Source organism: Phaenicophaeus curvirostris, chromosome 16 (genome assembly GCF_032191515.1).
Source record: "Phaenicophaeus curvirostris isolate KB17595 chromosome 16, BPBGC_Pcur_1.0, whole genome shotgun sequence".
NCBI lineage: Eukaryota > Metazoa > Chordata > Aves > Cuculiformes > Cuculidae > Phaenicophaeus > Phaenicophaeus curvirostris.
The window spans coordinates 2,179,859-2,193,607 of record NC_091407.1 but is presented as its reverse complement, the minus strand read 5'-3'; the positions used below and the strand labels follow the sequence as shown (position 1 = coordinate 2,193,607).

The 13,749-nt window shown below is 37.9% G+C and overlaps 1 protein-coding gene across 1 annotated transcript in view; it reads right to left on the bottom strand.

Annotated features, from left to right (window-relative positions):
* The window catches only part of IQCK (IQ motif containing K), a 35,530-nt gene that overhangs the window by 2,257 nt on the left and 19,524 nt on the right, over positions 1 to 13,749 (bottom strand). The gene's annotated exons all lie outside the window — the stretch shown is intronic.

Sequence of the window (13,749 nt, the reverse complement as noted above, 5' to 3'; positions counted from 1 at the left end):
ATTAAAAAGTTATGCTTGAGGCAAAGAAGGCAAAACAAGCCCCCCCACCCCGAATCCCCTTTTGTACATACAGTTTCAGGAGAGCTTAGTCACCCTTCCAAGACACACAACTAAAAGCCAGCAAAGAAAATCCTCTTGGTACATACCCAGAATACCAGGCTGCAACAGACCCATGTGCTAATTTAAGGTGCTGAATGTTCTACTAACCTGGAAGATCTCAGCTCATAGAAAACGTATAGGAAAAGTGATGTATGATGATGAGGAACATAGAAACTACATTAGAAATCCAAAATATGACAGCAGTTGCAGGATATGCCCTATATTCTACAATGGTCAAAGCAGTAACTGCCCTGTGCCTTGCTGACAAAAGACTCTTCTAGATGTTAGGGCTTTTGTTTGTACAGCTGGTAAGGAGAAAAATCGGAGTGGATTAAACATACCATGTGACTATGAATGTCCCATAAACAAAAATACTAAGTATTGCCTTGAATTTTATCTAATATTCCTTGATGTGATAAGATTGGCCTTTGCAAATATTTCATAAAAATTGTAACAAGTTCAAAAACCCCAGAGCTCACCCATGGTCTTTCACAATAAAATGAGCAAGTTTTTTAGGTAGCTGCTAGCAGTGCTTTTAGTCAGGAGAGTCCATGTCTTATCACAACCTGTGTTACTTAAGCATAACAATTTCAAACCACATCACGCTAACCAGGGAGCACAGGCTGTCAGCCTGAATCTAGATTTCAGGCAGTTATTTAAACAGTTTTCGACACATACTTGCTTCCTATGCCGACAGAAAAGTAAGATGTCCTCAAGATTCAGGTAAGCTGGAAAGATGGGGAAAGAAGCTGCCTGGCTATGCCTTCTCACTAGAAATTTCCATTGGAAAAATGTATTTTTTTCAGGCTGTGACAATTCAAACTAACCAACTTAAGGTCTTTTGAAATGCTTAAGGAAGACGTTGAGTATTAGCATAGTTCCTTATACTAGCTTATAACCCAGCCTATTTCTTTCAAACAACACATACCTAAACGCAATGAATAGGTCAATAAGAACAACTAGCTTACAACCATGCTATTCATAGGCTGAATTTTAACCACTTCAGTCTTAGGAGTCCCATCATTCATTCAACAGAGCAAAAGAAAGACCCATTTCTATTTTCAGTTGCATTTTCAAAAAAAACAACTTTCCCAGCCCAGACCCTGTCCTGTCTCTCTCTGTCCCTAGTCACTGCGTGCAGTTATGCCGGCAGATTCCTACTGTTGCAGCATTGTGATTCTGCTGCAGTGGAAATTACCTCTTTTTCTTTACAAAGATTTTTCTGCACACTGGGAAAGACGTATGGACAAAACTGGGCAGAGCAAACTGCCTGAGGGTGCCAGTTCTGCAGCGGCGATTGCAACTGTGCGCTGCTGCCAGTCTTGGTGCAGTCTAAAGAAAACCATTCTCACAGAAGGCTGGATTCAACTCCCATGAAAATTGCATATACCTTAACCTCCGCGCTGTTTGTGTAACAGAATGTGTGAAAATTCTCTACAGAGAGTACATAATCACTAATATAAGGAGATGCAATATATGGTTTAAATAGAAGTAACACTATTGTGATCATTCATTGCTAGCATGATCGCAGCATTTCATATAGTTTTAAAACATCAGCTCCTGTTTCAAATCCAAAGACATACAGCAACTGAGGCCCATCAGTGCTATGACTGTGTTAAGTTAAAATCTGTAATCTCACTTATTTCCAGTATTACGGTATCTATACAGGTCATATGGTCTTTACTGTCAGGACAGCTGAATTTGTTACCGCTTTGCTTCAGTCTCATTACTCTTAATTTTTTTAATGCAGAGCAAACCTGATTAGACTACGCTTTAGCCACGTGCGTGTTCTAAATCGTAGGACACTATAGCCATCATTAAAATAATAAGCACTAGTGGAGACTGATGAATTTCCTTGAAAGTGAGGCAGAGGTTGCTCTGAAGAGGTTAGCACAACTGTTATTTTTGACTTGCTACTCCTTCTATAACAAAGTTACCTATTAGTTTGTGTGCCAAGTTACTTGGAGATGCAGCTCATTTAATGCAGCAATGTTGAGGCACAGGTTATGGCTCAAGGAAGCACTGGTTTTGAATATATTTGGATTTACTGTTTTGGTCAGCTCCTAGGAGTGGAATACTCATAACTGCAAAAGTCCTATTAGACATCTGAGGATTGGCCTCAGTCCTATTTATACATGCATTAAGTTCAAACATCTTTACTATCTATTTTGCATAGCAGAGGCGATTTTCCCTCATTTCAATGCACTAATACACAATCAGGACTCACATTCTGGTTTGAGACTTGGTTATTTCAGCATAATGGCAAACAAACTATGACCTACTTTATACACTACTGTATAATACAACTGGTTTGTGACAGTAGCTTATGAAAGGTTTATACACCCACACTCTTTATTTTGTTTAAATTGTAAGAATTATGAGAATTACATTTAGTGATTTAAACGGCTGAAAGCGGTAATGAAAAATAACATAGACTCAGACTATAAGAAGATGAAAATCCATTAAAGAAAACCTACTGGAATAACTTATTAGCAGGGGCTTAGAGTAAAATATATATAGAAAGGAGTTTCACCATAGCCTCCCAATGAAATGCCAAAGAAGCCTGAACGTGAAATTGGAGTCACCAGCAATCTGTCTGAAATAAGACCTGACTTTTAAAGAGACAGTTCTTTATAAAGTGTGTATAATTTTAGCCTTTTGCTATTGGAAGGCAACATGTAGGCAGCTATTAGTGAAAGCTTTCACTTCAGGAAATCTTCAGTCACTAGTGATAGGAAAATGATGTAATTTAAAAAAAAAAAAAAAAAAGATATCTTAAACACACAAGAAGAAAATAACGCAGAAATTATACCCATAGACCTGCCTGCTACTCATGAATCTGAAATGGAACTGTCAGAAATCAGTCATCAGAAGAGGCTTCTACAAAACAGATACATAAAACTGACAGGACAAAACTAATTCTCCAAATCAGCAAGAGGGTTTGTAAAATGCTTAGTCTTGCCTCCATGGTGTTAGAGAACAAACAATGTCAGGGCTTTTTTAAATTCACTTAGGATTAGATTAGGGAAGCAAGAGCTGACATACAGAGACTCCCGAACACCAACACTGTCCTCCAAACAATTCAGTGTCCCGAGAGCCACAGAAACACAACAGTTTAGGGAAGATGTCCCTGGACTGAGAGAAAAATCCAGAAAGCAATGAGCACAGCTTCAGATCCAATTAATAAAGGTTTTCCCATGTAAACAGTCAAGATAGAAAAAGAGAATGGAGCAAATAGAAAGAACTGACCAGAAATGGCGAGAAATCATTCTGGAAAGGCAAGTCCCCAGAAAAAGGGATTTTGGGATTTACAGGATGCCAACACAGAAAACCGGAATGGCAGATTTGCTGGGCAGCTTCATGAAAACTGCATTTTCACCCATTAGCCTCTCCTATTTCTGAAATGTTTCCTACTTGCAAAATATGATAAGTTCTATAAAGTCACCAAATTTAAACTGTTACAGAGACTAAAGCAAACAATCAGGTTAAAAAAAACATAACAAACCAGTTACACCGAGAAAGATGTCCAAGTGATGAATGCCACAAAGGGAAGTTTGGGGCAAGTAGTGTGTTTGTTCTGCTGTCCGTCACCCACTTTACTAACCTCTGAAGAATCTCTTAAGACTCCACTAACCACCTGTGGTCTGTCTTTGCCTCCTTTCCATTCCTCCTTCCTTTTTTTTTTTTTGATCCAAAAGAGTCTCAAGTCTAATTTTGCTGTAGAACTATTCCGAGGTTTTGCTTTTTAACTGGTGACGGCCTCCTCCCAGCTTTCAATGCATCTCAAAATTATAAATCAAAATTTTGGCTTTGCATGTCTAAATGACTAACAAAAAACATCAACAGATTTTTCAATAAAAATGCTCCCACTTTTTCACTATTATTTTGAAAAAGGCTAAAAGAAGAAAAACAAAAGATTGCAAAACCCGTGAAGAATTTCTCTTTGCCTTTAAAATGGAAAGACAAACAAAAAAAGTTTACACAATGACAGAAAAAATCACCAAATTGCAATTGTCTTTTTTTTCCATTACAAATCATTATTAACAGGTGCAGAGTGATGGGTAAAAATACAGTTTTGGTACTGGAGGACTAGTTCAGACTTGTGCCAGCAGATCCACTGCTGCGCCAGTGTGAGCACAGTTCAAAAGACCACTTATTTTTTAGCTTATCTGAATGATCATCTTTCTTTTTTTTTTACCCCTGACATTCCCAACGTGGTTTCAGAAATTAAATGTTACTGTAATCTTTATAACTTTTCAAAGACGTCTGAGTCTGGGGTGTGGACCAATAAAGCAGAATCTGCATCATGAGTCTTATGACTTTTATCACTACATTCTCAGCTGTTACTGCCAAGATTAAACTTTCAGAAACATCTCAAGCATCTTGAATGAGGCTTGATGAAAACCACCACATACTCTGCTATCGGCACTGCTTTGTTCTTGGATTTTCTTTTTTGAAAAAAAAAAAATTAAGGTTTTTTGTGTAACTGAAGCCTTATACGTGTGCTTTTAAATTAAAAGCAATCACATACATAAATCCATTTTAAACCATTTTGACTGCAATACTTTTCAGAAAGAAACAACCGAGTACCTGTAAATACAGTAATGTTAAGAAAAAGCAGAGTCAAACTCTTCTAATTGCAATGTCCTACCAACATCAAGTAGCTTTCCACTTTAAATCTTTATACAGCTGAGTTTGAAACAAAATAATTTGAGGAAATCGCCTTCAGCATGTCAGATGTTATCATTTGTGTGTGTGCCTATGTACATTATATAATAGATATATTAAAAGTGTAAACCCATGGAATATGGGGAGGTCATCGCTTCCAAGAGCTCCATAATGAGATGAATTAAAGGATTACAGCTTGAGTAAAAGGAGAGCAGATGAATTTTCCTAAATAAAACACAGCGGTGCAGAGTTTAAGAAATCTATCAGCTATTCAAACTATATCTTTTCCTATTCCAGCATTATTACCTACAGTACCTTTTAAATATTTTTTAAGCCTAGTGTAAGATGTTCCATTTATATATATCCCCTTTTTGTTCTTTTCCTTGGGAAACTATTCATTCCAACAACCATGCATGCTATTATAACTTCATTTATGGCCCCATTAATAAGGTTCTGTGAGAGCACACAACTATACTCATATGTTTATTTGTTTATGGAACGAATTGCAAGAAATTTCACAGTGTAGTCCTTTTTTTCTGGGTATTGAATTTAACGTTTTTCTCTCTCTCACTTCATTCTGCTTTAATGCGATATGATTATTTACTTTGGTAGAATTACACACAGCCGTTCTTCAAAAGTATGCAGACTAGACTTTCCCTGTTCAACCTATCTCAGTAAGCATATCTGGCTTTCAAATCCTGCCTCATAATTCAGGTGGAGACATATCACAGCTGCATAAGCAGTGACTGACTGCATTTCCTTGCTTCTTGACAGTACGCATCTGTTCCTGCTCTAGCGCTACTAAAATGTGCAGCCTGCTCTCCCCTTTATCTGCAATCTCATTCTTATTTTCAAGGATTTTTCAATGACGGAACACCTACAGCTTGAGTTCTTCAGCATGTTACTGATTGTGTCTTCCCGAGGGAAAAGATTCTTTCTATGAAAGAAGTATTTTAAAAATCTCTCAGTACAAGTGAGTAGTAACTTCTACTGCCAAAGGAGAAAGATAGCTCAAAAATCAAGTGGCATGTAAAGGAATATTCCCTTCTGTATCTGGAAATCAACTCCTCAGCTGCTGTGAAGATTACTTACTGTCTCGGTTTGGTTTAACTAGATTTTCCACACACTGTGTCCATTCACTGTTACAGAAGTACCTTGCAAAGCCAAGGCTATGGCTGATCTGTAAGAACTGCTAGCTAACAGAGTGACAATTGTTTCTGCTGTAAAACCAGGAATATTTATTTCTTTTACTATTTTCCCTAAGAACAATGGTTTTTTAAAATAAATTTTTACAAATGTTATGCAGGTAAGAAGAAGAAGAAGAAAACAAAGCCTGTAAGGAATAAAATAGCTGAAAGTACTGGACGGTGTATACAGAACCAGCTGTCCTTCCAGCAGCACACCAGCAGGGAAAATAACCATTGTACCCCACAGCATCAGTAAAGTGATTTGTTCATGTAAGTGATATATAAATATTTAGGTATTTTCATAAAACATATCAAATACTTTCAAATTACTTTTACTGTAGGACAGATACTTTTTCATTTCTAGTGACATCTCATCAGTATTGCATCCACGTAATGCACTGCTCAGAATCACTACTAGAAAGGGTTCATCCACTGCATGGAGGCACAAATCAAAGTAACCAGATGGTTGACCAAGAATCAAAGGCCTATTTCTGCTTCAAACATGAAAGCAAAAATACATCTGGAGTGATGTGGGATACCAGCTAGAAAACAAGAAGATGCTGCAAATTGTGTCCAGTTTCAAATGGATGTTTCAGCTGCAGATACTGACAAAACTGATAGGGACAGCCCCAAACAAATGCATGCTGGCAAAAGTTTTCCAAAACAGACAATCTCATGGTACAAAATCAGCCTCATGAATCCAAAAACATGGCTTGCTGTGTGTGTGCCACTGTGTTACATCCTGACAAACATGATCTCAAGTAACTTGTAGGCTATTAAATCACCTATTTGAGTACATTTACATTGAAGTAATTTCAGCAAATCAGAAAGGATATGAAAGCCCCAGCTCATCTGCTATGCATTCACATCCTCTGGAGGCTGGCCTTTTATTTGCTGTGTTTTCTGTAGAAGGTAATGTTGTTGGGGTTTTGTTTTTTTTTTTTAATTCTGTAAAATATTCTGGAATGCATTTATCCCATCAGCTGTGCTACACTGGGGAGAATTCTCTTTCTCCCTACAAGTCTAAAGCCACTAAACTGAGTCTTGAGTGCTATGCTTCTCTGCACACTTCTGGCCTCAAAGTAGAAACTGTTAAGAGTAAGGTATATCACTCCTGAAATACATATCATTTTGTATTACAGCAGTGGAGCAGTATAGATTTATATACCAACTAAGAATGCTGTAGCTGTACAGTCTTAGGTAAGGCTGTAAGAAACACACCTTTTTCTTTACACTCAAAAAGAAATTTAGCAGGCACACACATTAGAAGAGGTTGCAGTCCTGCAAGATGCTATTAATTTATAAAGTAATTTTCATGCAAATTTTTCACACTTTCTAACCCAGAACACTTTTCAAAACTAGTAATAAAGAGTATAAAAGATCTAGTGAAAGAACAAAAAACCACAAACAAATTTAAGAAAAGAGATGCTACAAACATGCTGTGACGCAGGGGGAGAATCAGTGGTTTATAGAAGGCTACATTGCCCCTGGGCTGCCAAAGCAGGAGACACCACGGAGGGGACGGTTTCACATGACAGCCGGCACAAGACAGATTAGCTGATCTCAAAGCAAGCAGCCACCACAAATGGGCAGTTGGCCTTCCCTCCATTTAGTTGCTGTTGCACCATTTCCTTCATATCATAGAATCATAGAATAACCAGGTTGGAAGAGACCCACCGGATCATCGAGTCCAACCATATCAGATGTAAGGATTGTGTCATTACCAGGCAAGTCAGTTTATCAGGCTGACCTAGCAGAAAACGAACCAGGGGGGCAGAGCACAGAACTGAAGAGCAGCTCTTTGTCACATGTACCAGCCGAACCACCTCACCGTGAAGCCCTGATTGCTAGAGTCAAGAAAAGGATGGCAGAACCCTTGGTTGAGGAAGCACAGGACTGCCCTTTTAAGAGGGAAGCGGTTGGATCACCTTAGCTGCCCCATAAAAATCATACTTTTGGCCCCTACTTGAAAAAAAAACAAACAACAACCAAAAGTGTTTATTCTGGTTATGTTATAATGAAAACTAGAACTGCACTATTTGTTTTAATAACACTGAGCGTGTTTTAACACCCTTTCTGAAACCAGAAAAAAAAAAAGATTTAGAATCCCTTTAGATTTGTTAATTACAAACATTTTGCATTTCTAATGTCTCCTTAATATCCTTTTTAAATGACACACTGGTCAAGATTATACAAACACACTTTTGTAAGGCTGTGTCTAGAACATACCCATGAAATAAGGCACACATAGCATTGTGCTGAAAGCCGTAACAAAACAGAACCCGACTGTTAGCTCACATTAACTGAGTCTTTGGCTGGTATTTTCACAGAAGGTATGCTGATCTTTCTAGTAGTGTCAATAGAATCACATTACTGCTCGAGTCAGCGTTTTCTAAAAGCTATTTGGCATCTCACCATTCATCCCCTACAGTTAGATTCAACACTGTTTACAGTATCTAATAAACAGGGTTAGGGCTATACAAATTTAAGAAATACTTCATTGTTATTCTTAATATAGTTAACTTGCTGTACCTATTTAAACACGTTTTTCTTCTTTTTCTTTTGATCATGAGCCTTAATGCTTTATTTGGGGCATCATGAGTTTTTAGTAATGATAAATATTTTGTCCTGCTTGATGTAAAGGGCTCAGTGGGTTAATTAAAAGGGATTAATTGAATTAACTGAAATGTGCTGAAAGAAAAGGTTAAGAAGAAGCTGCATTCTATTATTCATTATGGTGTGAGTGCTCACAATCCACTGCAGTGCAAAGTCAGATTGAATCTCTGGTAAACGCAGTTTAACCCTGCTGTCTTTTCAGTGAAATAGGGTTTAACAACATTAATAAACAGCAGAATAATAAAAGCAGAAACAAGGGCAGCTGGAGCACTAACAAAATTAATTATGGCATCACAGCTGAGATTGATAATGAAAACCCCTGGATAGTAACTTCTCAAACTAGTACAGCTGTTTCCAAACAGCCATCTGTCTGGGCCCCAAGGCTGTTTCATGTATGGATACTCTTAAATTAACTTAGCAGTGTTCAGTTAGGGAATTACAGAAACAATGTGATGACATTGAAAGTTATCGTGATACAAGCAATACAAACTTGCGCTGGTTTGAGAAAAAAATGGAAAAGGGGCAATTTTACAAGTTTCTTTGAAGTAGTGAAATAGCTGTGTGTCCTAGAGTTCTAAAACAATTAATTTGATGATAAGCTCTATAAGGTGGATTAAAAGGAAATTTGTTTTTCTTTTTGAAACAATTGGCAAAGGCAGCAGAGGAAATCTTATCACTATTTAACTCTCCAAACCAACATAAATACAGTTTATGGAAACAGTCAATTTCTACAGACAGGAGTTTTTTTTAATCAATTCAGCTGCCAGATGACACAGTCTCCCCCCCAGTCATTTCTATTATTGCCGACATTTTGAAAATGGGTTCTTCTTGTCCTCTGAAAATGCACTTGTGATTTTCACCTTTAAGATTTTACATGCTTGAAGACTGTAAACTATGATCATATAATCATCTAAGATCACAGACATCCTTTTCCACAGTGACATGTTGTAAATACATAGTGGAAAGGTCTTTTTAAGGTTTAATTCTTAGAAATAAGTGCAAAACTTATGCATTTGAATTCACACTGGTATTAAGGACAATGGAATGTGGAAAAAAAATGCTTTGACGAGATGATGTAAATACTAACAAATTGAAAACAGACAGTCCAAACCACAAACATTAAATTGCAGTCATTTAAAATTAATTAGCAAGCCTTCCGGAATGCTATTTTTCAACAATTAACACTGACAGAATTAAACATGTATTACGAAGGAAAGAATTTGGCTTTTATTTTTTAAATTTATGCCATTAATTTTATCACAGCAAATTTTTTGGATCCACTGATCTTCAAGCCCAGATCTGTTTATGTCTTCTTTAAAATAATAATAAAAAAGCTACTTTTTTTAATCAAAGTAAACTCTAATAAAACCATAGTAAATAGGCTGTGAAATCCCACAAAGACTTGAAAAATCTGGGCTGTGCTGCCAAAGTTTCTTTACCTATCAGTCAGATCTGCTGGAAGACAACTGATGTCTTATGGATTTTATTTTTCATCGTTTTTGTACACTGTTACTATTTACTCTTTTGTTTAATCTTCTAGATCTAAGCTACTATAGCCAAGAATTCTACTTCACTTACTGCACACAAACACCCTATGTATATATACATACACATATAAATGCAGTTTTCCCCTATTGTGATGTATGATTTTGCTCCTCACAGTGAATCCTTTTCAGCTATAAAATATCCCTTAGGCAATTGCATGGGCTGGTAAATAAAACCTGACCTTTTGTGGATTAAACCTGCAGTCTAAACATGAATAAATGTTTGGAAAATCTATACAGCCCTTATAACAAACTGCTATCACAAAAAACATCATAACAGCCTTCTGCTTTCAGTACTTGCAGTAACACGTATACTGCACTGAAGACAATTATTCTTGTTCGGAACATTTCATAATGAAATAAAGCAGTGATCAAGACGTCCTGCATATAGCACACTGCAGACAGAAAAGTGTGCCAGCTCATAATCTCTTACAATATATAATACTGAAATAGCAAGGCAACTGAGGAGGCCATGGTAAACAAAGGAAGGGTTTCAAAACAACGTCTTTTGGAAAAAAGTACTTTTATGACAGCTTTGATATCGGCTGATACTTGACCATATCTATGATTTTAAAGTCTACCCCGAGACTTATGTGGACTGAATTCACATTTAAGTCTTCACAGCTGAAAAACAACCTACAGGAACAGCTTTCATTGTGGTCCTGCTGTTGCTGTAGACGTGCAAGAGCACTTTTGAGGTTGTCATTCATTGCTGTCTTTGTTAATTATTAGCTTGCCTCTCCGTGTACCTAAACATGTACTCAGAGAAAGCTATTGCTATTTATATTGTTATCAGTACCACTATTAGTACAGAGTCTTCCTATGATAAGAACCGTTAACACTGGGAATGAACATTGAAGAATGTCAAGCATTGTGAAGTGTACACAGAACACCAATTAATGCTGCAATTGGAACTGGAAAAGTAGATTTCTCCACTGGGTATTTTCTAATGAACTGAGGGTGTAATGCAAATAGAATAAATGTTGCGATGCTACAATGGAGTCAGATTATACTGGACATATCCTGTTAAACAGCACAATGCAGCCGAAGCTAGCCGGCAGGAGCTTCAGTCCAGCTCACACATTTTCCCTGGAGATCACAAAGAATGGCTGTTTGGGCAGGAAAAGCACCTCCAACATGAAAATATTTTTCCTTGCACTTGCAAACATCAAAACCACAGAACTATCCAGTAGCTGCTGCTGCAGTCACCACCTCTCATCACAAGGAAAGCCGCAAGACTGGAGACAGACCTCCCTGTGTCCCAGAGCCTTGTCCAGCATGGGTAAACCAGGAGGAGTTGCTGAGGTTTTTCAGGCCCCGGGGGGACTGCGGATGCAGTATTTGAACATGATCCAATTGCAAACATTAAATCCCTCTGTGGTACTGGCTCACGCATGTGACTGGCAGGTGAGCACTGCAAAGGATTAAAGGAGGAAGCACACAGAACCAGCTTTTTAACAATGTACCCTGTCTGAGAGGACAAGAGTTGACACTGATTCACTTCCTGCTATGTGACAAAACGTAGATTACTTCAGAAATCCAGCGCAACAGTTTAAAATGTTTGCTCCCAGTACTGTCTGGAGATTGCTGCTCAGCTGTTGTGAGAGTGGGTTTAAATACTGTTCCAATTCACACACAGAGGAGAAATTGTTACAATAGCACCAGCTATTAAGCTGTTTACTGGCAAGATTTATACTGTAACTACTGAACCTTGTGTTCATTAGAAAATAGTCAGTGAAAATACCTACTCAGCCAATTCTGAATGCAGAATTAGTGTTGTGCACACACATCAGACGGCTACCCAACAGATATGCAAGTACAAATAGGCAATAACAGCAAAGAAGTTTAGGAAATCAAAGGTTTACCAGCGGGGCAGCTTGAAAACCTACCAATATTTAACTTTGTGTTTGCTCATATTATAAAAACTAGCCTGTCTGCAAACTGCTGCGATTTCACACAAGAAAGAGTCTAGCATTTGTCTGAAATATAATTACAAGGCCCCAGTGCCTATTACACTTACTTTGTGTGAAGGAAAAACCACTAAAATAAGGAAAACTGAAAACAAGGGGCTATTTTGTAATCCCATTTGTTACTAGTAACAGCTTTCTCCTCTTACATATGCCAAAAGCAAAAATTTCAAAAGCAGACTACAAGCAGAAAGGGAAATGCATGGAACTTTCATGTCATCCTTTTAGCCTGATCTACTTGTATCTAATGATAGATAGAATGGACGCACAATAAAAAGTGAACGAATAATCACAGTGCATCAGGTTAATGACCTGTTAATGTTAATTCATTTTGCATTTACAGAGCATGGTCAATTTTATAATTAAAATGCTTCATAGGTAAGTTTTAGTTGCATCACCTATTAAAAAGCAAGACAGTTTTGAAATTAACAATAGCCACGAAAGACTTGATGACTCGAGTTACTGAAGAATTGCAAGGCTCTAATCCCTCACAACAAGCTCCGATTGCTACAGCAGTGATGTTAGTAAGTACTACTGATGTATGCACATTCTTACCGTAGTTTTTAAAATAAAGCGTACTGTGAGGATGTCAAACACGTAATTCCAGAACACCCTATTTCATATCTGTGCATGCGTACAATAACTCCATTTAATTAAAAAGGACAGTTAAGTTGCATAGAGAATAAGGAAAGAAAAAAACATTAGAGCAAAAACCCAGCAGACATATTGAATGTCTCATCTTAAACTTTAAATGTGTAGAGATTGGGAACCTGAGGTTGAACCGATCAAACAGTGGCATGGTCTACAGCGGAAGCAAAGAGAAAGAGTCCCAAATAGTGACCCAGAAATATTTAATGCTGAGTGCACACTGCTCAGGTCATTAGGCAACATAGAGGCCTCCCACTGAGCTGCCTAATTCCAGATTGCACATCAGCGATTTTCTGTCACTTGAAATCCAGAGCTGCAGAATTTTCTGGATAGTAGGTATCTAACTGACTCTGCATTTTGAAACATTTCACAGAAACCTGATTCTAAATGCTCTCACCCTGCAGGGGTTCAAATGTAAGTCTTTCCTTTCCCAGTGAATTCCCGTGAAAACCAGACCAAAAATGAGGGCATTGACAGATGTGCTTTTGTGTGCTGAGCTGAAGTGGTCTAAAGCATGACTTGCTTCTGGTTTTTAATTCCTGCCAATCACCTGGAGACTGGCACTTCCTCAGCCATGAACAGTAACCCAGTATGAGAATACCATCTCTCATTCTGCTCAATTTAATCAAGCTGCGGGCTGCTGAAAGTCATTATTCCTCTCCCCTCAGTTCACCTTCTCCTTTCCGTTAGATTCAGCAACCATGTGGCAACAATGTGGTGGAAAACTAATATGCCCTATACCAAAAATCTTCACCGATCCAAACCACTAGTGCAGTTAGACAATCACTAAAATGGATGCAAGAGGTACAGAGTGGGATCAACCCATTTGGGAGCTCCCAGTTTGATCCAGACTGAGTGAAACTGCACCCTGAATACTATTATGTAGTAAATACTATTATGTAGTAAATACTATTATGTAGCAAAGATTGGCCATCTGAGAACACATCTGCGACAGTGCCATCAGACTGGAGGACCACACAACGGTGACGGGTACAACATCATTTTCCCTCTCTTCAACGC